The sequence below is a fragment of the Peromyscus eremicus genome, chromosome 13 (assembly GCF_949786415.1).
Source record: "Peromyscus eremicus chromosome 13, PerEre_H2_v1, whole genome shotgun sequence".
In the NCBI taxonomy this organism is placed as follows: domain Eukaryota; kingdom Metazoa; phylum Chordata; class Mammalia; order Rodentia; family Cricetidae; genus Peromyscus; species Peromyscus eremicus.
Genome location: NC_081429.1, coordinates 30370441 through 30395833, shown reverse-complemented (window position 1 = coordinate 30395833; position 25393 = coordinate 30370441). Strand labels below are relative to the sequence as shown.

At 37.6% G+C, this 25393-nt stretch overlaps 1 long non-coding RNA gene across 1 annotated transcript; it reads right to left on the bottom strand.

Moving 5' to 3' along the window:
• Positions 1-700: 700 nt before the first annotated feature.
• LOC131923151 (uncharacterized) lies at positions 701-24871 on the bottom strand. Its single transcript, XR_009382537.1, has 4 exons — positions 24798-24871; positions 4016-4107; positions 2828-2970; positions 701-997 (listed from the first exon to the last, which is right to left on the bottom strand). It is a non-coding gene; the product is annotated as an uncharacterized LOC131923151 (long non-coding RNA).
• Positions 24872-25393: the final 522 nt, after the last annotated feature.

Below are 25393 nucleotides of genomic sequence, written 5' to 3'. Positions count from 1 at the left end.
TGATAATTCATAACTAAAAGGAGCCCTAACAACCTGAATACATTTTCTCATTGAAAACATACAGAAGAAACACAAGCAAGAGAATGGACTCCATTGAGGGCTGATAACTTTTGATTCAAATAAGACCATAATATTATATTTAGGACTATTCATATAAAATTAGACATCACTTTTTTCCTTGTAAATATTTAATTTAAAAACTAAACATTTGACACAAATAAGACTATTTTTTGCTCCTATTTTTACATTCTTTCTAACTTTTTATTTTATATACTATTACTTTCCCCAAAATAAATAAAATCTCTACATCTCTAAGAGATATTTCTTACAAAGACTACTCTTTGTTTACTTGGTAAAGTTGTCAATGTTCATAGAAAACAGCTGTAGCTAAGAAGGCAAATAAAAATCCAGACAGTGTATTTATTACAGATGTTTCGATCATAAAAATGATGAATCAGCTGTGTCTGAGAAGTGAGAGTGAAGACAAATTGAATGTGTTATCTGATAGAATAATGAATGAGATGACATGAAACCATGTTTACGTGTGTATTTATTATTTTCCACTTATACAATTTTAGCAGCAAAAATGCCACTTAATGTATTCAAATACGTATTTAAACGGTAGAAGTAATATTTTGAAATCTCACATTTAAAAAAAGATTCCAAGATGTTTAAGCAACAAAATGGAAAAATACCCTGTCTCTCTCTGTATTATGTATTAAACACAAAGATGATTAACATTACTTTTTATTCTACCTTCTCATGTTGACACAGATGAATGTAGCATGTCTTTTTAATTTCTGCATATTAATTACTATTGACACAAATGTAAATGTCAATTTAGCCATGCAGTACTTCTTGTCTGTGGCACCCTTTATTTATTAGAAAGATTGATTTATATAAATTTCATTGGACTCCAAGAAGATTTAGAATTTGATTACTTTTGGTTTCTCATGAGCTACTTTGTTCTGCAACTGCATTCATCTTCTAAATGAGCCTGTAAAGGAAAGGAAAGGAAAGGGAGAAGATTAAAAAACAAAACAAAACTGCAAACTAGATAGAATGAGGAAGGCAGGAGGGAGGGTTTTCTTTTGCAGTATATGCAGCAATTAATATGTACAGCTAATTATAACTACCATATCCAAAAGAAATCAGTGTATCAAAGAGTTGTTTGCCTTCCTGTGTCCATAGCAGTACTGTTCATAATGATCAAAATGTGGGAGTGACTTAGCTGTCCAATAATACATAAATGGATAGAGAAAACGTGTATAAACACAAAAGGAATATGATTATGCCCAAAGATTTAAGAAACCCTGCTATTTTCAGTAATATGAGTGAACCTAAAAGGCATTGTTCTCAGTGAAATAACACAGAAAAGGGTAAAAATTATATGATGTACATTTGAGGAATCTAAAAATTGCAAACTCTAAAAATGTAGAATGTAGGCGAGTGCCCATGGAAAAAGGGTAAATGGAATGATATTAGTGAAAGAGTACAGAGGATTTGGTTGTGTAGTATCAATAAATTCTACAGTTCTACTGTCCGTATGTCTAACCTATGTTTGCCAAATAGTGTATAGTAAGAATTTTGTTAAGACAATAAATTCTAAGTAAATATTCTCATCACAAGTCAGAAAGGAAGGCACAGAAGAAAGGAAGGGTGGAAGGAGTCATGGAGGGAGATAGAGGAAGGAAACTATAGAAGTAAAGGCCATATTATGATATAGATTACTTAAGGTATTTCCATAAGTGTAAATGTATTTGCTGATTCACCAATGTATACATGGATGGATTTGGGTATATCAATCATTCTTCAAGGAAGTTGTTGGAGAAATAAAACAGAACTTATTTCCCACTGTCCAGTGGCTTGTTAGCTGAATAGCTTATCAATGAGACACTATGATGGACTTTTAATTCCCTGTATTGCCAAATGGTGCTGTGATCTGTCAGGATATACAGAAAGTGCGGTGCTTTTTGTTATGCAAAGACAAGAGCTACTGAAAGCAAATGGCTCAGTGGTTGAAATAGAAGTTTATTACAACTGTATTCTTCTTTTCATGGTTTACATGCATTTTCCCCAATAAAAAAATTATCAATTTCCACACCCAATTGACACACAGAAAACATATGAGTCATTGGACATCAGTGTCTGTCATCTCCAAACATATTAAATTTAGAGCTGTGTGTATAGCCAATTTCCCAAGCATTCCTTTGATCTTCACATCCTTATAACTCTAGCTCAAATCTGAATAGATTTGATTTTCAAAATATGTAGGGTTTATGGCTTATGTAGTTAAATAAAAATATATAAAATCCTGAGCCTAAGGAAGACTTTTGCTACCCATTGTCATTCTTAGTAATATGATGTACTTCTGGGACACACAACGGCGGTATTTTTATTTTTATAAGCTTGCAGTTGAAAACCTCATTAGAGTTCATCTAAACTTGGCATCACTTGATGGGTGAGACAAATTATGGTCCTTTACTGAGTCTGTGATATCAGTTGCCTTAAAATATGACATTAATATTGAAAAATGACTATTATCCTCTATGCTTTGATATATGTTTGATGAATTTAATTAGGCAATGTAATGTATCTAGATTTATAATATAATGATAAATGTATCCTATGTTCAAGTACAGACACTATCTACAATACAGAGAGATCAGAGGACTTCGTTTTTGGCCCCAAGAAATTTGTATGTTATAGAAAGTAATCGTTACACTACTTCTGAGGTAGGCATTCATATGAAGCAATCAATAGTATTTTTATGCTCAAGCAATTCTATCTCATAAAATTGGATCATCTTTTGCCTTTGTCTCCTCACATTATTTGCTGCTTGGTGTGCACTGTAGACAGTGAGGTTCTCTTTCCCAATGCCATTCAGGAAAGGACTGTTGTCCCCATGGGTGGTCCTGGCAGAATGTAACAGCCTCTTGAGAGCTCCTTGGTAGTCCCTGTAAGCCATAACTACAAAGCAGCGACAGGTCAAATCATGCAAGTATCTAAGAATTTACCTTAGGAGAATAACAAAACCCAAATCATTTTGACTCACAGATGGACAAGACTGAAAGGCCACATAAGTCTTCTCACATATGAACAAGGTTTAGTTCCCACAAAGTCTGGCTTCTCTTTCTAACAATCTCTCACCTTTTACCTCAAACTCTGCTCTACTTCTTCTTCTATCATTACAAATCTATGTCCATATGAAGCCAGGACTGGACAACTTGGGAAATGTGCAAAATGGTGCCAGGACTTGGTTTTAGAGCCTTACCAGTAAAAAGCTGGGTATAGTTGTTCACCAGCCCCAAACGGCAGAGAGAAGAAGATCCCTGGAGTCTGTCTGGCTAACTAGTGTGACTGAATCATTTTGTGAGCTCAATATTCATTAAGAGACCCTGTCTCAAGAAATAAGGGGGAGAGCAAGAGAGATAGAGGACATGTTGACCTCTGGCCTCCATATAAACAGCATGAATGTGCACACATACATTCACCACACTCACACATGTGCGCACACACACACACACACACACACACACACAAAATCACAAATGAAAAGTAGTTATATAATGGCAAAAGAAGTCACTGATTCCTGACACTTGGTTCTGCTAATGTCATATACTTATTAATATTTATATCATGCATTTAGGTACTTCTTTCTTCAAAGATACACAATTTATTATAACTTCTGTTAACTTTTGCAAGCCTCCTCATTCAAACAGCATTCAAGAGATATTTCCAACCCTCTTACTCTTATACTTCTTGTTCAAGGACTCAGAATAATGAGATTGGGTCCATTCTGAGATGGAGTCAGGTTGGCTATGTTGGATCACAGGGTATTATCTTCTTTGAAATGTTCACAAGAAGATCAAAGAAGCTCAGATCTTCATGTTAAACCATAGATTATGAGTCAACTAGGGTTGGCCCAAGACAAATATCTGATGTGTGGTTATTCGTGTGGTGAGTCAGTGTGCTAATCAGAGGCAGAGTTAGTCAGTAGGGACTTCTTGCTCACCGTGCCAAACCTTCAAGCATTCCGTCCAAAGGAATATGTAGTCATCTTTCTGGTATATATGGTTTTGCTTCTGTCTCATGTTTCTCTTCCCACTACCACAAGACAAAGACATTAATTGCAGTAAAAAAAAAAAAAAAAGTTGTAAATGGATGACGGTAAGCTAAAATTGAGAACAAGTTATTAAAGAAAGTCATGTCTGTGTAGTTTTGGAGATAGACTAGTCTTCAGTGTCTAGGGAGGAATACGAGGTAGCTCTTTAGATCAGAGGCCAAATTTGTGACAACATTTGGATAAGCATCCAGGCTGAAGGCCCCCTTCCACAACACCATTTTGAATCCCATTCATACGTCTCTTGGATGAGGTTTTGGGATGAGATAACAAACAACACAGGTCTTCAAAATTGGCTATTCCTACCAATATGTGTTAAGTACCTGGTATGTGCTTTGTTTTGTTTTAGTTATAATTGAATCAGAGAGACAGCAGTGAATCAGTCAGACACATTTTGTTGTTAGGAGCTTGCATTCTGGCAAAGGTCAATTTTCCTCTCCACTAGAGGCTGAATGGAGTAGATCAATAGCAAGATAAGTGCTTAAACACACAAAGTAGAAAAAATAATGACAGCCTTGGCTTCCTTTCCTGTTAGTTATTCGAGAATAGTATTTCTATTTGGGTAGTGGCTTCAATTAAGTTAGTGTAAGAATTTGATATTGATTATAGTATTAGTAATGGTCGCAGCATAACTATGTAACATTTTCTAATTGTGCTGGAAGACATATGAAAAGCACAATAAAATGTCTATATTAAATGAACTTCTGAATTGGAGAAAGATTATGGATTCTGTTAAAGTTTTAATTAAGGTACATATTGCCTAGAATATTTAAAAGTAAATTGCTTGGACAATTTTTCATTTCTTGTTTTGTTTTGTTTTGTTTTTGTTTTTCGAGATAGGGTTTCTCTGTGTAGCTTTAGAGCCTGTCCTGGATCTTGCTCTTTAGCCCAGGCTGGCCTCAAACTCATAGAGATCCGCCTGGTTCTGCCTCCTAAGTGCTGAGATTAAAGGTGTATGCCACCAGCACCCAGCCAATTTTTCATTTCTTTGCAGAAATTTGCTCTGTGAGGAGAGGTGCTCAACAAAGATAACAAAGGGACTCATGGTCTTTTCAGATCATAACATGCACGATACATAAAGTTGTGTGTTGACAGATAGTGCTGTTTTCATTCAATCAATCCTGGCCTGATTCTTTCACACCACTATTAAAATTAGAATCCATCAGGCTGGAGAGATGGCTCAGAGGTCAAGAATACTGTTTGCTCTTCCAGAGGACCCGGGTTCAATTCCCAGCACCCACATGGCAGCTCACAACTGTCTATAACTCCAGTTCCAGAGGATCTGGCACCCCTACACAGACATACATGTAGGCAAGATACCAATGCAAATAAAAAAATTAGAATCAATCATATTCAAATATTTCTAGAGAAGCTGAGTAGCTAGGAACATGCATTCAACATGTCTTAGCTCTACAGATTTTTTTAAAAAAAGATTTATTTGTTAATTATGCACACAGTGTTCTGTCTGCATGTATGCCTGCAGGCAGAAGAGGGCACCAGATCTCATTACAGATGGTTGTGAGCCACCATATGGGTGCTACGAATTGAACTCAGGACCTCTAGAAGAGAAGCCAGTGCTCTTAACCTCTGAGCCATCTCTCAAACCCCTCCAAAGATTTTTCAATGGAATAGTAAGTTGGATGCTGCCATGACCTCTGGAACCACACAAATATGATTTTGTTGGGCTTTACAATGGCCCTAAAATATAAATGTCAGATCTCCATGTCACAGATTAGAGAAATGAAGTCTGAAGAGGTGAAGTAGTAACTTATCAAAAGCATGCATAGAACCTAACTTCAGCTCTTGATGTTATGGCTCACATTTTTTCCATATCACATAATCTCACAACAAGAGAAGGTGCTTGGCAATACTAGGTAGAGAATATTGAAATCCAGAGGAGGAAATTAACAAAGGTATAGATAAATAAGTACTATCACAAGATGTGTGACATGAAGATTTATCCTTCAAAACAGGTATCACCTGCTTTTCTGTCTAGGCAAATATCAAGTCCAGTAAGTTTTTTCAATATTCCACATTATTTACTAACATGACTGTTTGTTATAAAACCAAAGACAAAGTTTAAGATCATGGCCGTTCAGTCCATAAAATATATCCAGGCAACTTATCCATGTCTTAAAAGACTCGGCGGATGGCTTGGTGCTATTTCTACCAGTTGTCCTCTCTCTCTCTCTCTCTCTCTCTCTCTCTCTCTCTCTCTCTCTCTCTCTCTCTCTCTCTCTCTCTCTCTCTCTGTTTCTTTGGTTTTTTTTCAAGACAGGGTTTCTCTGTTTAGCTTTGGAGCCTGTCCTGGAACTCCCTCTGTATACCAGGCTGGCCTTCAAACTCACAGAGATCCGCCTGACTCTTCCTCCCAAGTGCTGGGATTAAAGTCGTGTGCCACCACTGCCTGGCCAGTTTTTTCTCTTTAGTCCTCCTTTTTTAAATTTATAGATCTGAGCATATGTCATGTATTATGGTCTATATATCATAATTTTTTACTACAGCTATAGTGATTTTTGGCTTGGCTTGATTTTATTGTATCTGAGCTATACCACTGTGCCTAGGAAGACAAGTTGTGACACTTCTGGAGGGAATTGGTTTGCTGAACATGTTTTCTGCTCTTCCTAAGGTGAGCTTTGTGTACTATTTAAGGTTTATTAGACTCTCACACCATCAGTCTCTGGTAAGGTGTATTAGATGAGGGCAATAGCAATTTTGATACAGCATAATCATGGACTGTTCTCCCTCCAACCAAGACCTAGAGAGCTCCCTCACTCCAACAAGACCCAAAGCATCTAGACATAGAAAAGTTTTTGAGACATGGTACCACCTTCTTAAATAACTCTAACTCAAACCTTATCAGTCCACACCTGCAGTTTGAGTGTTCTCTATGTTCCTTAAAATCGTTGTTCTAAGTTCTTTTACAGATCACAATCACATATACATCAAACAGTCCAGAGACAGAGGGGATGCCATATCACCCTTCTTGTTTGTCTTGTTAAGCTTCTTTCTGGCTTATTGGTAACTCAAATTGGTTTGTCAGCTTCATCACAGTCTTGAGGCTGTAAGTTTACAGCTCCTGGCTATAGTATAAAAATACACACTGGTGTTTCTGTACTAGTTAGCTGCACAGAAGCTGCTTCAAGAAAGCAAATTCCAAGGGCCACCAGTGTGCTGTCTTTGTTACTGTTCTGTTGCTGTGAAGAGGCACCATGATCAAGGCTACTTATAAAGGAAAGCATTTCACTGGGGCCTTCCTACAGTTTCAGAGGGTTAATGCATTTCCATGAGGGGGGAATGGCAGTATGCAAGCAGATGTGGTGCTGAGTCAATAACTAAACTTACATCCTGATCCACAAGCAGGAGGTAGAAAAGAAAGCAAGACTGGGCCTGGTGTGGGCTTTTCAAAGCCCACTCCCAGTGACGTACTTCCTTAAGAAGGCCACATCTTCTAATACTTCCTAATCATTTCCACCAACTGGGAACCAAACAGTCCAATATATGAGCCTATGGGGGAGCCTTCTCATTCAAACCACCAAGATGGCTCAGTGGACAAGAGTACTTGTTGCGAAGCCTGGGGACTGGAAATCAGTCCTTAAAATCTACATATTGGAAGGGGATAGCCTACTCTCACAAGCTGTCTTCTGACTTCCACACACACACTGTGGCACACTGCACACACGCAATAAATAAACAAATGTTTGAAAGTAGAAAACGAACTTCAAATTTGGTCGTATTAACTGACTACTGTGACTACACAGAATTCTAGCAATGTTTATTTGTAATATTCTTATAGTTAATACTTTTTGAAATAAAAGTACAGAAAAATAGAGAAGCAGAGGAAAGATATAAAAAACTGGGAATGATTCTACCCTAACAAAGGAGAAGAATGGAGAGGTGAGAGAGTGACATGAAAGACTAGGGTATGAATCTAGCCTAACAAATGGTATTCCATCTTACCTAAATCACCAATTGTTCCTGCAATTAATGCAAGGCTGCAAAATTTGACTCTCATTTCCATAACCACCAAGGACATTTCCTAGTATTTTCTTTCTATGAAAACGAAGAGAGATGAGATGTGTGGTGAGAGATGACAAATAGAAGATTCTGTTTATGAATGACCTGGAACTTCCAGTGAAAACCGAGAAGAGAACGGGTTAGGGTGGCAAAGACAAGTAGAAGTACAATTATGGTGACAGCTGTAGTTAATTAGGGAAGATCAGGGGCTGACCTTTGTGGAGTTCCTTCCATTCAAAAAGCAATCTGCCAGGGTATTTAAAACCCTTTCCTTCAATAGCTCTATAAGGGAGGTGCTGCCTCAGTTTAGGAGGGAGGAGAACTCTCCATAATATATCCTGAACACATTGTTGGAAAAGACAAATTAAAACCAGTGTCTCTTCTAAAAAGGAAAGGAGATGGCTGGGAGTCAGAGATTAGATTCTAAAGCAAACAGACGAACAAACAAAAAAAACAAGCATCCTCAGATCCCAATTCACCGCTTCACTAAGAGGCATCAAAATTTGCTCACAGTGAGAGGTATGCAGACAGGAAGCCTCTTGGAAACTCATCTGAACTAACAAAAGAGCTTGTAAGCTCTGTGTGACCAAAGCATGTGGCCAGCATGGAATGTTGTGGCCATATAAATTATAGAGAGGATGCCCGGCTTTTCATCTCATGCCCTCACCCACAAATGTCTGTGGGACAAACGTAGAAGTCACTGCCAGCCCCTCCAGTCCTGCAGTTCTGACACCCTGTAATCGTTCTCTGGATTCTTTCCCTCCCTCTTCATCCACCCAGACTCTTCTTAGGTGCATTTTATGGTACACATCACGCTTTGAAAAATTAAATCACGTTGCAGTTAATTTCACTTGGAGAATTTCACAACATCCTTTGAGATCACAATAACCCTGAGCATATTGTGCAACCGAGGTTGGGAACTGCTTGCCTAAGCTGCAACTTGGTGAAAGGAAGCGGGTGAAAGTGGGGGAACCAATCTTGCTTAAAACAATGGAGTAATAAACTGTTCAGAAATAAGTTTGGCACAAGTAAACCGGATAAACATCCCACTCAGCATATCACTTTTGCTTGCCCTGAGCAGAAAGCTTTGCCCCATTTCTCTGGGACATGCCTTTTGTATATTACCCCAATTCAGCATTATTCATTTTAAATAATATAAATAAGCAAATAAATGACTGAGTAAATGGGATGGCTCGGGAGAAACTGGTGTTTGTCTAGCTAAGCCAGCCCAGTATTTTAATTAAAAAGAATGTATCACGCACTATCAGTGTGTTTTCAAATGACCTGTCATGTCCATTTCTAACCATAAGCATGCCATTTGATCTTTCATAACGAGCTGACAGAGGATACTAATATAAGAAAAGAAAGCTATCAATTTTGTGTGAACAAGAGAAGCTATGCAATTCATTGCATAATTTATGGTATTTGTTTGTATGAGGAAGATGGGTAAGTATGTTTCACCAGCAGAATAAAACCCTACAGGAGAATAATTCATTGGGTTAATTGACAAATAGATGAAGAAAAATATGTTGCAAAAATTAGGCTTCCCTATGGGTATAACAGCCAAGGGCTCCTGTATTGATACAGCAAAAAAGGAGGAGGCCATGAAAATGTCATGGTTATGTCAACTACTAAATGTGAGGTATTGGTCTGTTCTTATCAATATTTGGCTGAGAAAGTAAAATTCAAGTTGCTTACAAGGCAAGTGTCTTTGTTTAAAACAAGAGAAAAAGAGTGGACTGGCAATATAGATCCATGGCAAGACCTTTTCCTAAGCAAGTGTGAGGCCTGAGTTCAATTCCCAGCACCATGGAAATAGTTACAAAATATGGTACTATTAATCATAGTAATAAAGTTTGAAAATTATTGTATGGCTTATGATATTTGATTCCTTATGTTCTATGAGAGTTAAGTAAATTCACATTTTCACAGAAAATGACAGTTTTCAATGGCATTAGGTTCTTTGAGGATCGTAGAAATATCTGGAGATAAATTTGTCACCAGATAAGACAAAATTTTAGTAAAATATACACATTTATATATATTTATAGTAAAAATCATTTGGTTTTTATTTTTCCTTTTAGTTAAAAGAATAGCATTTGTTCTAATGTTTGTTTCTATTATTTTAATATTCTTATCAAATGATAACTTTATATGGAAAATGCTTTACCAAACATAGAAGAGGGAAGTTTGTTCTTAAAATATTATTTAGGAACATGAAAAATCATAAATTTGTCTAGAGGTTTGGTTGATCAATCTGAAATTAAACAAAAATACAGTAGACAAAATTCAAAGGAAACAAGTAAAGTAAACATTTTAAACCTTATCTTGTGCTTAGTCTCTTTCTTATGGAGTTATCTGTACCCAAACACACACACACACACACACACACACACACACACACACAAACACATTTGCACACACACAAACATACACACATATACACATGCACTCCATATCTATAACCCCAAACACAAGTTAGCACTTACTTAATTAATGGCAGCTCATCAATTCTAGACATTTTTATTATGTTGATGTTTATCATATTTGATCAGATCTTTCCTACCAACAATAGATTTCTGCATGCAACTATCACATAATTGGTCACCAGTCCAACAAGACTGATGGATAAATTAATGCCTTACAAATGGTTTGGGGAGATTAATATTAAGAATATTAAATGTTATTTGCTTCTAGTTGTTATATCTCACTTAAAAATGAGCTTAATCTTTAAGCTAAAATAGATGCTTCTGTATGTTATAAATAACCCATTTTTTCCAAATAATTAATAGATAATTTTAAAAGAGAAGCCAAGATTTCTTTTTAAGGAAATATGATTTTTTTAAAATATTCTGAAACAGAAGATTTGGAAACATTTCAGTTTTCTTAAGAAATCTTTTCCTGAACACTTGTGAAAGTTGGAGATTAAATCCCTGCTGGAGGCATGACATCTATTCATATTCTAGGGTGTTCTTTCTGTGTTCTGAATCTTCTTTCATCCTGACAGAAGTTCCTTTCAGAAGTAGTACTTGTTTTCCATATGCACACTCAAAGAACGGAGATTAGTGTGTTTTCTTACTTTGTGGTCTTCTGTGAAAAGCTGGGTTACTTCACATTCTCATTGGAAATGAGAGTCTACAGTGAGACTGGGGAAGAGAACGGAGGGCACAGCCTGAGTCGCTAACCTGATAACCATAGCTTCTTTTAATCAGAAACAAAACTACACTCATAGGTAAAGAACAGGGGCTGGACACTCAGCTCAGTGGTTAAGAGTGCTTGATGCTCTTGCGCAGGACTATAGTCTGGTTCTCATCACCCACAGCAGTCAGCTTCCAAAGGCTGGTAATTCCAGCTCCATGGACTCCAACATCTTCCTCCGAGGGCACACACACACACACACACACACACACACACACACACACACGTATACCCACAAGCACGCACACACACACAGAAAAAAATTTTGTTTTAAAATAAAATACAGGTCAACAATCTGTAAAATCAAACAAGTGGATTCATATCTCCAAGCCTTTTATCTGGTCTTCTTATGTCCTAATAGACATGTTTGCAGTTCCAAATGTCAGTACTTTCTGTGCAAGTACCATATGGAATGTTGTGCAAAAGTGTGTTTCCTGTTCAGAGTTACTCCATCAAAATATATCCTGCCAGCAGAACACCCTTTACTGCTGTGTCATGTCCTGACACATTGAAAGAATGGCCATTGGAACCATCTAAAGTCTAAACCTGTTTGTTTCTCCTCTCTCGTTTTTTAAAACCTCTAATGAAAAGGCAAATCACTAATTGCTCTGAAATCTGATACCTTAAAAATATGTGGCCTACAGCATAAAAGTTCAAAGAAGGCATAAAGAATAAAGGAGAGAGGAATCATTTGCTTCAGGCTGTACACTGCGCTGAACTTGGGTGGAATAGAGCCAAGATGGAATCAAGTCCAAATGTTTCATAGTTCCTTCCATCTTAATCACTGCAAAGTTCCTTTGTTTCGTCTCGTCCACAGCTTTCACATTTAAGCTTGTCATCTTTGAAAACATTGAACATATTTATGGCATATCTGTTTCCTGATACATATTCTAGTTTATCAGATTGTTATGGTTACAAGACAACAAAAGAGGTTTCAGATTTATTTATAAAATACAGACATTTGTCTTAAGGAAGAAATGTGACTATATCATGTCAATTTCAAAATAAATTTTTTTTTCTTATTCTAAAGGATGCAACAACATTTGTCAAGCTATTTTTCCAACCTTCATAATATGTTTACCAATTAGATTTTAGAAACTGATCAAGAATAATTCAAATTCATGTTATAATTACAACAAAACATGGGCTTAAAATATAATTATAATAGAAACTGTTATAATTATGAATAAAAATTGACATGCAATGCTGGTTTCTGTAAGACCCGCACAATAAGGACTTTTCTTCTATTGCCTTGCTTAAGTTTTCCATTATTTGATGAAATGAGTATCAGTCATGAAGGCTCTGGATGCTGAATAGTTGGTCTAAGTACATATAGCCGGTAATGACCAGAATGGAATTCTAAAAATTGGGTTCCGAGAATTGTATTTCCCTTTTATATTTGAATTTTTCCTGCAAAAACAATTATACCTTGGTGTTACTGTAAAAGAAGATGAAGAAGACCATATGTTGCAAAAGACAGAAGATAGATAGTCACAATACATTTACTGCCATCTTTCTTCACACTGTGCATTTCTGGTTTAATTGTCATCATTTTGATTACAGACATTTTGAACAGTTTCTGTTCAAAAAGAGTGGGGAGGAAGAAGAGGAGAACAAAGTACAAGATGGGAAATAGGAGGTGCAATGAGAGAGAGAGAGAGAGAGAGAGAGAGAGAGAGAGAGAGAGAGAGAGAGAGAGAGAGGACCATCTCACCTAAGTAAACAAGACTACATCTCTCTTCCATTAGCAGGATGATAGTTAAAGCCTTCTACATCTTTTTCTTGCAAGCTGAATGTACGCTGGTGCTTTCCTCTCTAATTCAAACAGCCTGTGTTTCCTAGAGCTGAGCCAGTTAAACAAGAAAACGAAGAGACAATTCTTCCTTATGCTCCTTTGCTGGACATTGCATCATAGCACAAACAGCAGGAGTTAGATATGCAGTGCATGATCACAGTGGTCTTGTCTTTCTCCTTGAGAAGCATGGTGCCTTAGCTGGATCTCCTCCTTTTGTTCTGAGTTTGGTCAACCTCAGGGCATTCAAGAAGGGAGAAAGGACTGTTGATGTGTTGAAGTTAAGCTCTCCCTTGGAAAGCAGCCATTAACTCCACACTTGCCTCTTCAGTGATGCAATTCTGAAGGTTCTAAAGGCGTCTTGGTATAGAGAAAGGTGTCTTCCAAAAGTGCCTAATGTACTGCAGGCGAGGTGGGCAAAGGCCTTGTTCAGTAGGATGAAGCCATACTGTCAAACTTTAATCATCCCTCCTCCTGTCAGCATTTAATTTCAAACCTGGGATGTGCATGGTTTGTTTTCCTTTCCTCCAGCCTAACGCTGGTAAAGTACAGAATGATCCTAAGTACTCTTTGAAACTCTATCCAAGAAAAAAATAGACTTTCTTTCATAAGAAAAGTTACTGTCTCTTCTAAGAAAATTATAATAGTTCTTCTTTATTCATATATTCTTTAAAAAAAAAAACAGGCTGACAGGGAACAAAATCACCCTGCCTCAACCTCCTACATGCTGGGATTAAAAGAGTGTAGCATCATTCCTAGCGCACCTTAGTTGGAAAGGTTACTTACTGAAGAGAGTATATTTAGTTATTTGTTAAATGATCACGACAATTTTGTTTGAAAATGGTAATAGAAGCATAGTTTTCCTTGAGCAAATGATTTATTATTAGTGTGTCCATCTTTAATCACCTTTGAACAAACATTTTCATCTCTGTAACACAATTCCTTTATACCTTCTGTGTCTCCTTGGCTACGAAGCTTACTCCATACTCACTCTCTCATTATACTACTATTTTTACACTTTTCAAGGCTACCCAGATTTCAGGGCAGGAGATGGCTCTCATATGTTGAGGACACTTATTGCCATTTTGGGGAACTAGAGTTCTGCCCTTGGCACCCCCAATGGGGCAGCTCACCAACACCTGTCTTCTAGTCTCTGTGGGAACCTCCAACATAAGCCAATACACACAGACACATACATACAAACATACATACATACATACAAAAATTAAAACAAGTCTTTATAAAAGAACACTCAAATCCTAGTTGAATTTTAATCTGTACTTTATAATAAAATATAGGCATAGTATACCTTGAGGGGGCTATGATTTAAAGACAACCAAATAAACTATGTGCTCACTTCCCATATCACCAACATGGCTGTCTCCAAACAAACTGGAACTTTTGGGAGTGTCCACAAAATATAGACAGTGTCCCTCTTTGGTGGCTCAATAATGCCTGTCATTGCTGTGTCTATCTCATCATTTTATAGTTTGTGACAAAATGCTTCAAAGCTATCTGACTTCAGAGCAGTGGTAGAAACCTTACCACTTCTGAAATTCCCAAGAAACTTCCAAATCTAAAAGCTCCTTCTGCTGTGTAAGAGGACATGGGCTAGCCAGACCCAAAATAGAAGCACAGAGTACTGCCGACCCGCACAGATTTATGGGAGACAAACAGATATGTAGGTGTAGAATGTGGACCTGGTAAAATTTACCCAGTTTCCTAGTGGCTCTTTTCTCTTCTGAAGAGGAACATTCCAGGTGGTATGTATTACTATGGGTTGGCAATGTTTTTGGCACAGGGTTGTGGAAAGATAAGACAACGCAAAGCAAGCAAAGCTAAAAGGCTCTTTCCAACGAAGCAAAGCTGGAAGTATTCACGTTTCTAAGCAGTAGCTTCAGAAAAATCATGTATGGAAAAAGGCCAACTAGTTTGGGGGTTCTTTTGTCCCACACTGGGAAACAACAGCAGCACAAAAGGATTGGGGATGCAGAGACGGGGAGAGGAAAAGAAAGAGAGAGAGATAGAGACAGAGAGAGACACACAGAAAGACAGAGAGAAAGATATATTTCATAAGTCTTCTGCCTCCTCTGCTGGGATTGCTTAGAGATCATTAGTTTAACAAGGGAACATTCATGATTACATATTTCTCTTGACGTTGATGTTAGGCATTTTCTGATTCCTTCTCACCATTTATCATTTTATTTGAAAATATGCCCGGTGTAATTAGCTCTCAGGAATGGTGTATATGATACACTAAATTGCCAGGCAACTCTATGGACCCACATATCCCTCAGACCTTTTCATTGAGGTACCCACTTCTGGTCATGGACTTTTAAGAAACTTAGTCTTGGCCTTGTTTCCATGGTAACTTATACTGGCAGATTTAATGATAGGAGCTAAATTCAGTGGTCAGAAGCTCATCAAATTCATCAGTCTGTTTACTGAATAGAAACATGAGTCTTTTAAAAAGTATTTTAATTGATTTTCTATTGCTGTGTGTATGCATGTATATTCAGGGGCCTACAGAAGCCAGAGGAGGCAGTCAGATTTCCTGGAGCTGTAGTAATAATGGTCAGCTGTGAGTCTGGGTGCTGGGAACTTACCTCATATCCTCTGGAAAAGTAAGTCAGCACTCTTTTTTTTTTTTTTTTTTTTTTTTTTTTTTTGGTTTTTCGAGACAGGGTTTCTCTGTGTAGCTTTGCGCCTTTCCTGGGACTCACTTGGTAGCCCAAGCTGGCCTCGAACTCACAGAGATCCGCCTGGCTCTGCCTCCCGAGTGCTGGGATTAAAGGCGTGCGCCACCACTGCCCGGCTAAGTCAGCACTCTTAATAGCTAGCCACCATTACAGCTCCAGAAACATGATTCTTTTAAAATTTAATTAAAGTTATTACTTTTTTTATTTTATGTATATTAATGTTTTGCTTGCACAAGTGTATTTACACAAGTGTATTTGCTCCGTGTGTACTTGCACCGTGGTCAGTGCCGGTGCTTTAGGAGGCAGAAGAGGCCATCAAATTTTCTGAAACTGGAGTTATAAACAGTTGTGAGTAGCCATGTGGGTACTAAGGAATTAATCAGGGTCCTCTGCAAGAACAGCAAGTGCTCTTAACCACTGAACCGTCTCTCCAGACATGAAATATGATTCTTGGTTGTTCTGGCCTCCTATACAAAACTCAATTCTCTCTTCATTTTCCATCTTTTCCTCTTTCTCAACCTCAAATTGTCCTTTCTTAAAGTATCACAATCTTCCTTGTTTGAACACAAGGCTCAGTGGTGTGCTTGTGTTTATACACACACACACACACACACACACACACACACACACACACACACACACTTTAATAAGTAGAAATACTGATTGCTTTTGTTCCAGATCATCATTCATAATCCAAAAGTCTAGAAAAAATAGAGACAATCTTCCTCTGAAACAGATCCAGGGTCTTCTGCAATATAAACCACTGCTTGTGAGGCCATAAAGTGGATCTCCTGTACCTCCATATGTAAGTTGAGGCTTAAGACATTGGGCAACAGAATCTTGCTCATTCTGAACCAAATATCCAAACTCCTGACCAGATAATAAGAAGGTACTTTTGGTTTTGTTTCCAAAGATGAGAGAGAGAGAGAAAGAAAGGGGGGAGGATACCAGACACTCTTCGTATTTCTCACTCTAGGCCTGTGCCCCCATCCCCAAGTCCCAGAATAAAACCATTTTCCTGCAACCAGGTCCAATGGGCAATCAGAAAAAAAAAAGAGAGAGGGGGGAAGGAAGAAAGATGACGAAAGAAAGAAAGAAAAAAAGAAAGAAAGAAAGGGAGGGAGGAAGGAAGGAACGGAAAGGAAAGGAAAAGAAAAGAAAAGAAAAATACAATGGGCAAAGAAAATTCTGACATTTTTGATGCTGCTTTTTATTTAAGTAATATCCTGCCCTTTGTCTCACAGGCAGAGTTCCCCTGTTTTCTATCAGGAGATTGATGAAGGTTAATCCATCACCTTGCAACATGCAAACTTCAGATGCCGCACAGTTCCTGACAAAGCTCTAATATTTTTCTAATGGTGCACTTTCTTTGATACAATGAAGGCATGGATGTCCCCTAAGCCTTCAATGAAAATAAAGCTTCTTGGAGTGAGTAAAGAGATTATTCTACTTCTCTCCCAGATAACCTGACTCCCATATCTGATTGGGAAATTCTGAACCTGTCTGTATCTTTTTAAAGGAGGCTCCCAATAATTATTCATTCTGGGAAGATAAAATAAATAAAACATATCATACCACTGTCCAGGTAAATACTCAACATTCAATATGTAACAATTGTTAGAATGCTAAGAGTCTTTAATACGTACTATTGAATTTCCTGGTTCATATCAGAAAAAAATGGGAACACTTTTTAAATGAACCAAAATATTTTTTTTTATTCCAAATATGAATCCGAATGGAATGCATAGCTTTGGTCTATCGCCCAGAGAATCTGCTAATCAATTACCCAAGTAGATAAATTAACCATATGGTCTCAGGTAGAACCAAAGTGCTACTGACTTTTCAATACTGGAGTTTTTCATTCAAATGGCTTAAGGATGATTTTGAAAACTTTATTATGACTTTGGGCTTAAAAATGAAAAATGATGAGAAAATAGTAAGAAATAGGGTAATAAAGTTATGAAGTTAGAATTGGAAATAATCATTCGCACCCAATATTTGTTCTTCATCTTGATAATTTAGATTTTAAAATTCTCTCCTCAACTTGTGTCATGATTCAGAGAGGTTAAGAAAATTTCTAAAGTTCATATGGTTAGTAAATGTTAACTCTCAAACTTCCAAACCTATTACTACATTTGCAGTGGTAACAAGGAGTATGGTATTAAACTGGAGAAGTGTCAGGAAACAGAGGTAGGATGAAGATAAAATTACAGAAAAGAGAAGACTGAATACAGAGGGGATTTCGGTTAATAGTGTCAATACAGAACTACTTAAGTCTAGAGGGAGTTAAATTTTTATCCTTTCTTATTTTGATTTATTAAGGCTTCAGCATTTCCTGACCCTGTGGAATACAGTTGAGTAAAATAGAGTATGACCTACAGCCTGAGTTGAAAGATTTCAGTATTTAATGAGGAGTATAAGCCTATATTAAACCATAATAAATTTGTCCATTGTCATCCTAGAGTCTGATGTGAGGCTGGCAGTGAGAACCACTAAAAGCAGTCATCTATTGATATGAAGAGAAGTAGGAGACAAAGTTTGTTTTTGTTGGAAACATGGATTATCAAGTGACATTTAGTTCCAATATGAAATTGCCATTATTTACTGTTGAATATAGATAAGGCACTATGGTGTGTTTCAGAAAAGCTGACAAAATTAAATTAATTTCCAGTCTAATACATCAGAAGTCACCTGATATCAATAATACATATTGATATATAATAATCCAGGGATGTTCCATTAGCATCTGGTATAGACTTTGCCAAACTGTTATCTTTGTTGTATACCTTATAAGAGGTTCATTAGGGAAAAAAGAGTGACTACACCTTGCAGGTTCTTGGATGTGCCTGGATAGTGGTACATGATAGGAACCCGAATAAAGCTCCTCAGAGATCTGAGTTTTTCTCAATCCATCAGTCATTACTGAGTATATAAAATACCCAAGAATTATGTTGTATTCATATATGTTTTCAACTAATATGGAACATGTGTTGAGCTGATTCCTCAGAGACTAGAGCCCATTTATAGCAAGAGCAAATCAATTCTAGTGCCTGAAAAAATACACTATGAGAGATACTAGTGTTCTCAGGGATCAACCAAAAAGTTTTATTGTGATTCCAAAGTTCTCAGAATCCAGTGTTTAAAAATTGTCAAAAAAAAAAAAAAAAACCTATGAATACACTTGTTTGAATGAGGCTGCCCCCATAGGCTCATATGTTTGAATGCTTGGTCCCCAGTTAGTGGAACTGTTTGGGAAGAAGTGGGATGTGCAGCCTTATTGGAATAGGAATAGGTGTGGCCTTTTTGAAAGAGTTGTAGCCTTGTGGGTTGAGCTGTATCTCTGGGGTTGGAGTCTGAGGTTTTAAAAGTCTGTATCCGGCTCATAATCTCTCTCTGTCTCTGTCTCTCTGTCTCTGTCTCTCTGTCTCTGTCTCTGTCTTTCTCTGTCTCTGTCTCTCTCTGTCTCTCTGTCTCTCTCTCTCTCTCTCTCTCTCTCTCTCTCTCTCTCTCTCTCTCTCTCTCTCTCTCTCTCTCTCTCTGCGTGCTGCCTGAAGATTAGGATGTGAATGAAGCTCCCATCTACTTCTCTAGCTCCATGCCTGGCATCTTCTTGCCATGATGATCATGAAATAACTCTACTCTCTAAAACTTCAAACAAGCCCCCAGCTAAGTGCTTTCTTTTATGAGAGTTGCCTGGGTTGTGGTGTCTCCTTAGAGCAATAGAACAACAGTAAATAAGACAATGTTCCTCTAGCAAAATGACCCACCAATTTTATTATATCTTTTTCTACGATGAGCTTTTTCATACTTTCCCAGACTAGCTTTCCTTCCAGTTCCCATGTGTCACCATCCCTAAGAAGTTCATTGCAATCACTCTGTTTAGAGAAACATCTGTTCATTGAACACGTCACTCATTCATGTCACTTGGTTTCCTTCAGAGAATTAATCTTAATACGTGCACTTACGTATTTAACTACTGTCATTTATTTGTATCACTATGAATTTTCAAGACCAGGGACCTTGTTTTTATTCTTCACATCAATATGCCTGACACTTAGAACCAAACACATAGTAATCATTCACTGTGCCATGTACCAAGTAAGCTCGTCACAGGGTTAATGTCTGCATCAGGATGAGAGATGCTAATTACATCCCTTAGAACAATTTCAGTTACACAAAGTTGAAACCCCAAGTAAAACAACATCATTGTCCCAAATCTTCACTACCATTCAAGAAGACACGGAGAGAAAAGGAATCATCCTAGTTCATGTGTCAGGAGGCTGATGCTGTTGAAAACTCAGGCTCCCTCTATCTTTCAACTTTGTCACAGTCCAGGACACTTCCACAGCCCAGCTCCTATCATGTTTTCAAGAAGTTGAAGCAGTTCAGAGATGCAGTATTTACTCAAGCAGAGGAAGAAACAGGCCTGCCACTTTATTCCACTAAAATCGAGAATATGATTTCTTGAAGAATATTTAGCAAATTTCCCAAAAGGTTAAAATTCTATTATTGATTTATAAATAAATCAATCACATGGAAATAGCACAATGGCAATTGGCTCACACCAAAGGTTTTTAACTCTGACTCTGGTGCACAGTATAAATTCATTTTCACACTCAAGCCCAGTATATATATGCATGCTTAATGTGATTATGAGTAAGATTGTGAGCTTTGTCTAACTTTTTTTTCTGATCATATATGCAACACTGCATCTCCTAGCCTATGTCATTTGGATAAAGTGATTAGGTGACCCACCCAATTTGATTTAATCATCTCCTTGTCAGCCATAGTAGGCATAAAAATGTCAGACACCAAGAAGAGTCAACTTTGAGAATGAGGATCTGAATTAAATGAAGGAAGACTAGAGGCCCAAACTGAATTATAATTAGAGGAAAATAACTCTGAGAGAAAATAAAAATATCTGATAAAAATTTACTCAGTTATTCTGAACATTCCCCATTCACTGGAATTTTTAGATTACACTCCTTCAAGTTTGGTGCATTCAGTGTTATTTACAAACGACTAAATGCACAAAACTGTCAAAGACAATGTAGTGTAGGTTGGCTATGTTCCTAGAGTCACATGAAAGGAAAGGAAATGAGTATGTTTTGTTCACTATACTGTTCATTCATTTATTTAGAGAATAGTGGCCTATAGGACAAGCTGAATCTTAACCAGCAGAACCACTAAGAAAATGGGACATTTATGACCACCCCCTCCCCAGTTGTCTCTTGCTGTTAGTGAGCTCTGCTGATGTTTGCTATCCAAGGAATTCCCACCAGGACAATAAAGAGAAATGTTACCTCCTGATGGCTCAAAAACAGTAAACCAAAAATCTTCATTTGTATGTGAGTGTGTGTGCTATTTGTATATGAATATCCATGTTTTTGTGATGTGGGCTCATGTGTTTGAGTGCACATGTGTGTAGAGGTCAGAATTTGATGTCAGGCATCTTTCTGGATCCCTCTCCATGACAAATGCAAACCTTGTCTGCTGTTTCTGTGAGCTGACACATTGCATCTTTGTGTAGTTCAGTCTTCTCCTGAGTATTATTTCTTGTCTTCAATATGTGTTTCTCTATTTTTCAATTAGCATCTTGTTTATAAAATCTATGTGGCAGTGTGGTGGCACATGTCTGTAACCCTAGCATTTGAACAGCAGAAACAGAAGGACTGCCATGAGTTCAGTGAGATCCTGCCTTAACAACACACACACACATACACACACACATACACACACACACACACACACACCTCTATCACTAATAAATCTACAGTCAGCCTTTTGGTGACAATATTATCTCAACTATCTGTTCTGGCACACAGTATGTGCTTATAAAACGGGATTTTCTTGATAACATACTATGGCCATTTTAATGCCTTTCTTAACATGATATCAACATTGGATTTAAGTTTAATTATTTCTAAGAAACATTGTGAATTAATTTTTTTAAATATTAATTTTGTTTTTACTTATGTGTGTGCATGCATCTGAATATGTAGGGGCACGTGAAAGCTGGAAAATGGTGTCAGATCTCTTGAAGCTGGAGTTACAGTTGCGTACGGGCCACCTGATGAAGGTGCTGGAAACAGTGTCTCCTGTTCTCTGCAAGAACAGCGGCCACTCTTCACCATTGAACCGTCTCTCTAGCCCTGTGAAATGAACATTGAACTTACATATCTTATAGAAACATAGGAAAGATTTCATCTATAGTGGTGATTCATAATGACATTTAGAGATAAAATGGATTTCTTCATGCTATATAATGCAGAGGATAATTTGTATATATTCAACATTTAAAGCTGGGAATGACTAAGAAGGGGAAAATATTGAAAAGTAACCTGTTTGTCAATAATCTATGGTAGAAAATTTGAAGGATTTGTGCTATTGGATAGAGAAGTCATATTTTAAATTTCTGGACTTTAGACTCCAGTTTCATGCAAGACATATGTATATGGTCTCTGAATAAATATATGTCTATATCTAATATATGTAAGTTCTAGTGTAGATTTCTATCAAATTCACACATCCTATGGTGTAGAATGTGGCAGAAATGGAAGGGCTAAACGGCCATATCTAGCTCAGCTGGTGACAGATTTAGAATTCAGTCTGTGTCCTGTATCCAAACCTACTTTCTGTGACCTCATATGTTCCCTTTGAATCAGGACTAAGAATAGTCTTGACACCACAGAGAACATTTCCCTGCCCACATGATAACTGGAGCAGGGCAAATCCAGACTCACCTTGAGAGGAATGTGGCTCTGGACCAGGTATACCCGGGTCACTCCGGGTTGTTGCTAATCTGCTGGCCTTTCCTTCCTAGTTGTGGCCCCAAATGCTCCAGGCTCCATCTAATGTTGTACTGCACAGAGCTGCCTGTGATTAGCCTAGATTTTCAGCCTAAGGCCTCCAAAGGCACGGTCTTTCCTCCAGCCCTTTTAGATAAGGTAACAGAAGGGAAGGAAATTGGAAAACAGTGTAACAACCTTTGTAAGAACTCAGGTTATTGGTCCAGACAGTCAGTGATGGGATGCATACTTTTCAAAGAAAAAAGTAATAGATTCATTCTAATAATTCTGGTCCTAATTTTGTATTTCCTTGTCTTAGCAGAGAAGACACATGTAAGTTAGAAAGATACTGAAACAGTTTATATTCAAAATAAATTAGATAAAATCATGTTATGAAAGGAAGCAATCTTATGAGAGTCGTAAGAATAGGGTGGCAGCATTCTGTTTTACTTCTTGAAGGAGAGTGCATCATCATTAACACGTATTGGGGTGAGAATTACAGATCCTCTAATCAAGGAAAAAAATCTGTATTTTAATTTGCTTTGTTAAATTGGAAAAAGTTATTTGAAGAGAGCTTTGATTTTAAGTCTGGTTTTACCACTAGGTAGCTGTTTGGCCATGGGGAAATTATTTACCTTTTTTTTTGTCCTTAGAATGTTCACTATGGAATGGGAAGGGATTCTCAATTCATATTCCAAAGGTCTTTTCTGTCTCTAAAGTTATTAGATGTGATCTATGAAGACTCATTGTTGAAAATACAAAGAAAGTCGTATTTTCATCGATACTGCAATGATACTGCAGCATCATGTGAGGGTACCAGCCTTGGCTTATAGGATCATAGGTACTGAGCATTCATGTTATTTTTTTCAAAGTCAGTCCTAGATGTTTTGGGTTAAAGTGATTAAAGGTGTTAAACATTGGTGGAGACCTTGGTCCTTTTAAGTACTAGCCCCAGTTTAACAGCTCACACCAGAGAGACATCCATCAGGGGATTGGTCTTGGGCTAGCCAAGACATTTTTGCTACACTCTAAGCACCTGCAGGCCCCTAGCTAATGGCACATGTTCAACCTCAAACCACACTCCCTTGCCTTGAGGTGACCAGAGATCTCACCCTTGGCCATTCTGCTTCTCTGTAGAGTGTTTCACATGTGCATAAGCCCTGCCTGCTCTGCTGACAGGCTCTCTTAAAGTCTCCTGCTGGCCAATCAGGTAAGGTAGGGTGTTGTGATGTGGCCGGAGGTGATCTCACTGTGTATACTTCTTCTTCTCCACCAAACACATGGTTTCCCCAAGATATCCCCAAACTCTAATGCACAAGATGCCAAGAAGCACTGAATCTGTCACAGCCCCAGACAATCTGAACCATGGTCAGAATTTGTCCACAACAAGAAGAGACGCGTTTCTTTCCAACTCAGTAGCACGTTGCTCCCTACATCTAGAGATGGGTTGTTGGCATCTCATGTTTCATAAAGACCGTTACAGAGGTATGTTCATTAGGCATTGGGTTGAATTGAGGCAGTTTAAATAACTATCATTCTCTCTCTGCTACTTACCATTTTGGGGCCTATCCTAGGTAGTATTAACTGCTGCTTGCCACAGCCTGGAATCATTGAAACAAAAGTTTCAATTGAGTTAGTGTCTTTTTGATCTGTGGGCATGTCTATCAGGAATTGTCTTGACTTTAATTGTTGTATGAGGATCCAGCTGACTGCAGCTGGCACCATCCTTAGGCAGGTGGTCCTGAGCTGTTTAAGAAAGCCAGCTAAGCCTGGTCAGTGAACTAGCCAGAAAATGAGTCTGCAAGCAGCTTTTATTTATTGAGTCCCTGCCCCAACTTCCATGCATGGATTATGACCTGAAAATAAACCCTTTCCATTCCAAAGTTAATTTTGAACCTGAGTTCAGTTGCCAAGACCCGTTATCACATGCTTCACAAGCTCCTATAACAGCTCTAACTCCAGGGCATTTGACACCCTATTCTGGCCTCTGTGGGCACCTGCATGCTTGTGCACATGTGCATACATCGACATATATGCAAATAAACAATGAAAAGTAAAACAAACCTTTTTAAAAAATTAGCTTCCTTACTTAACTCAATAACAATTCATCATTGTTTTCAAATCTCCCATAGTGTTGTGTTCCTTCGCATGAAATACTATGTCTGTCAAAGCTAACTTACCAGAAAGCAAACAGAAGATAAGGTTTTTATTTCCTTCATTTCCACCTCTTCATTTCCAGTTCTGGTTTCCTTATATGCAAGAAACAATCAGATTCTTACGCTGCATCCCACAAGGAACTTGCAATTTAGTTATCTTGACGAAAAGGGCATAGTTTTCTATTTAAGTCAAGCTTATATTTTTTAAAAAGGCAGACATTATGGAAGTTGTTCAAAACACATCACACATGCTTCTCGAAACACATTCTTCATGCGGCTTTGGTAGTAGCTTTTAAGGAGGTAGTTAAAAAATAGCAGAAAGCAGAATTAAATCAAGATGCTCCAAACTATATGGCTAAAATAGCCTCAGAAAAGTGGGATTATCCAGAATAATGTCAAACCATGTAAATGTCAAAGTTTGATGATAATTCTTAAAGAGTTAATAGATGTCTGTCAGTGTTCTTGTTTGAGTTTCATGTTAAAACTCAATTTAGAGTTTTCTAACAACATTCTGGAATGCACAATCTTGTTAAAATAGAGAGATATTTACCCAAACAAAAGTGTAGATAAGAAGAAAGAACTGATAGTTGGTTATTGGTTTAAATAAGAAAGTTAATTTT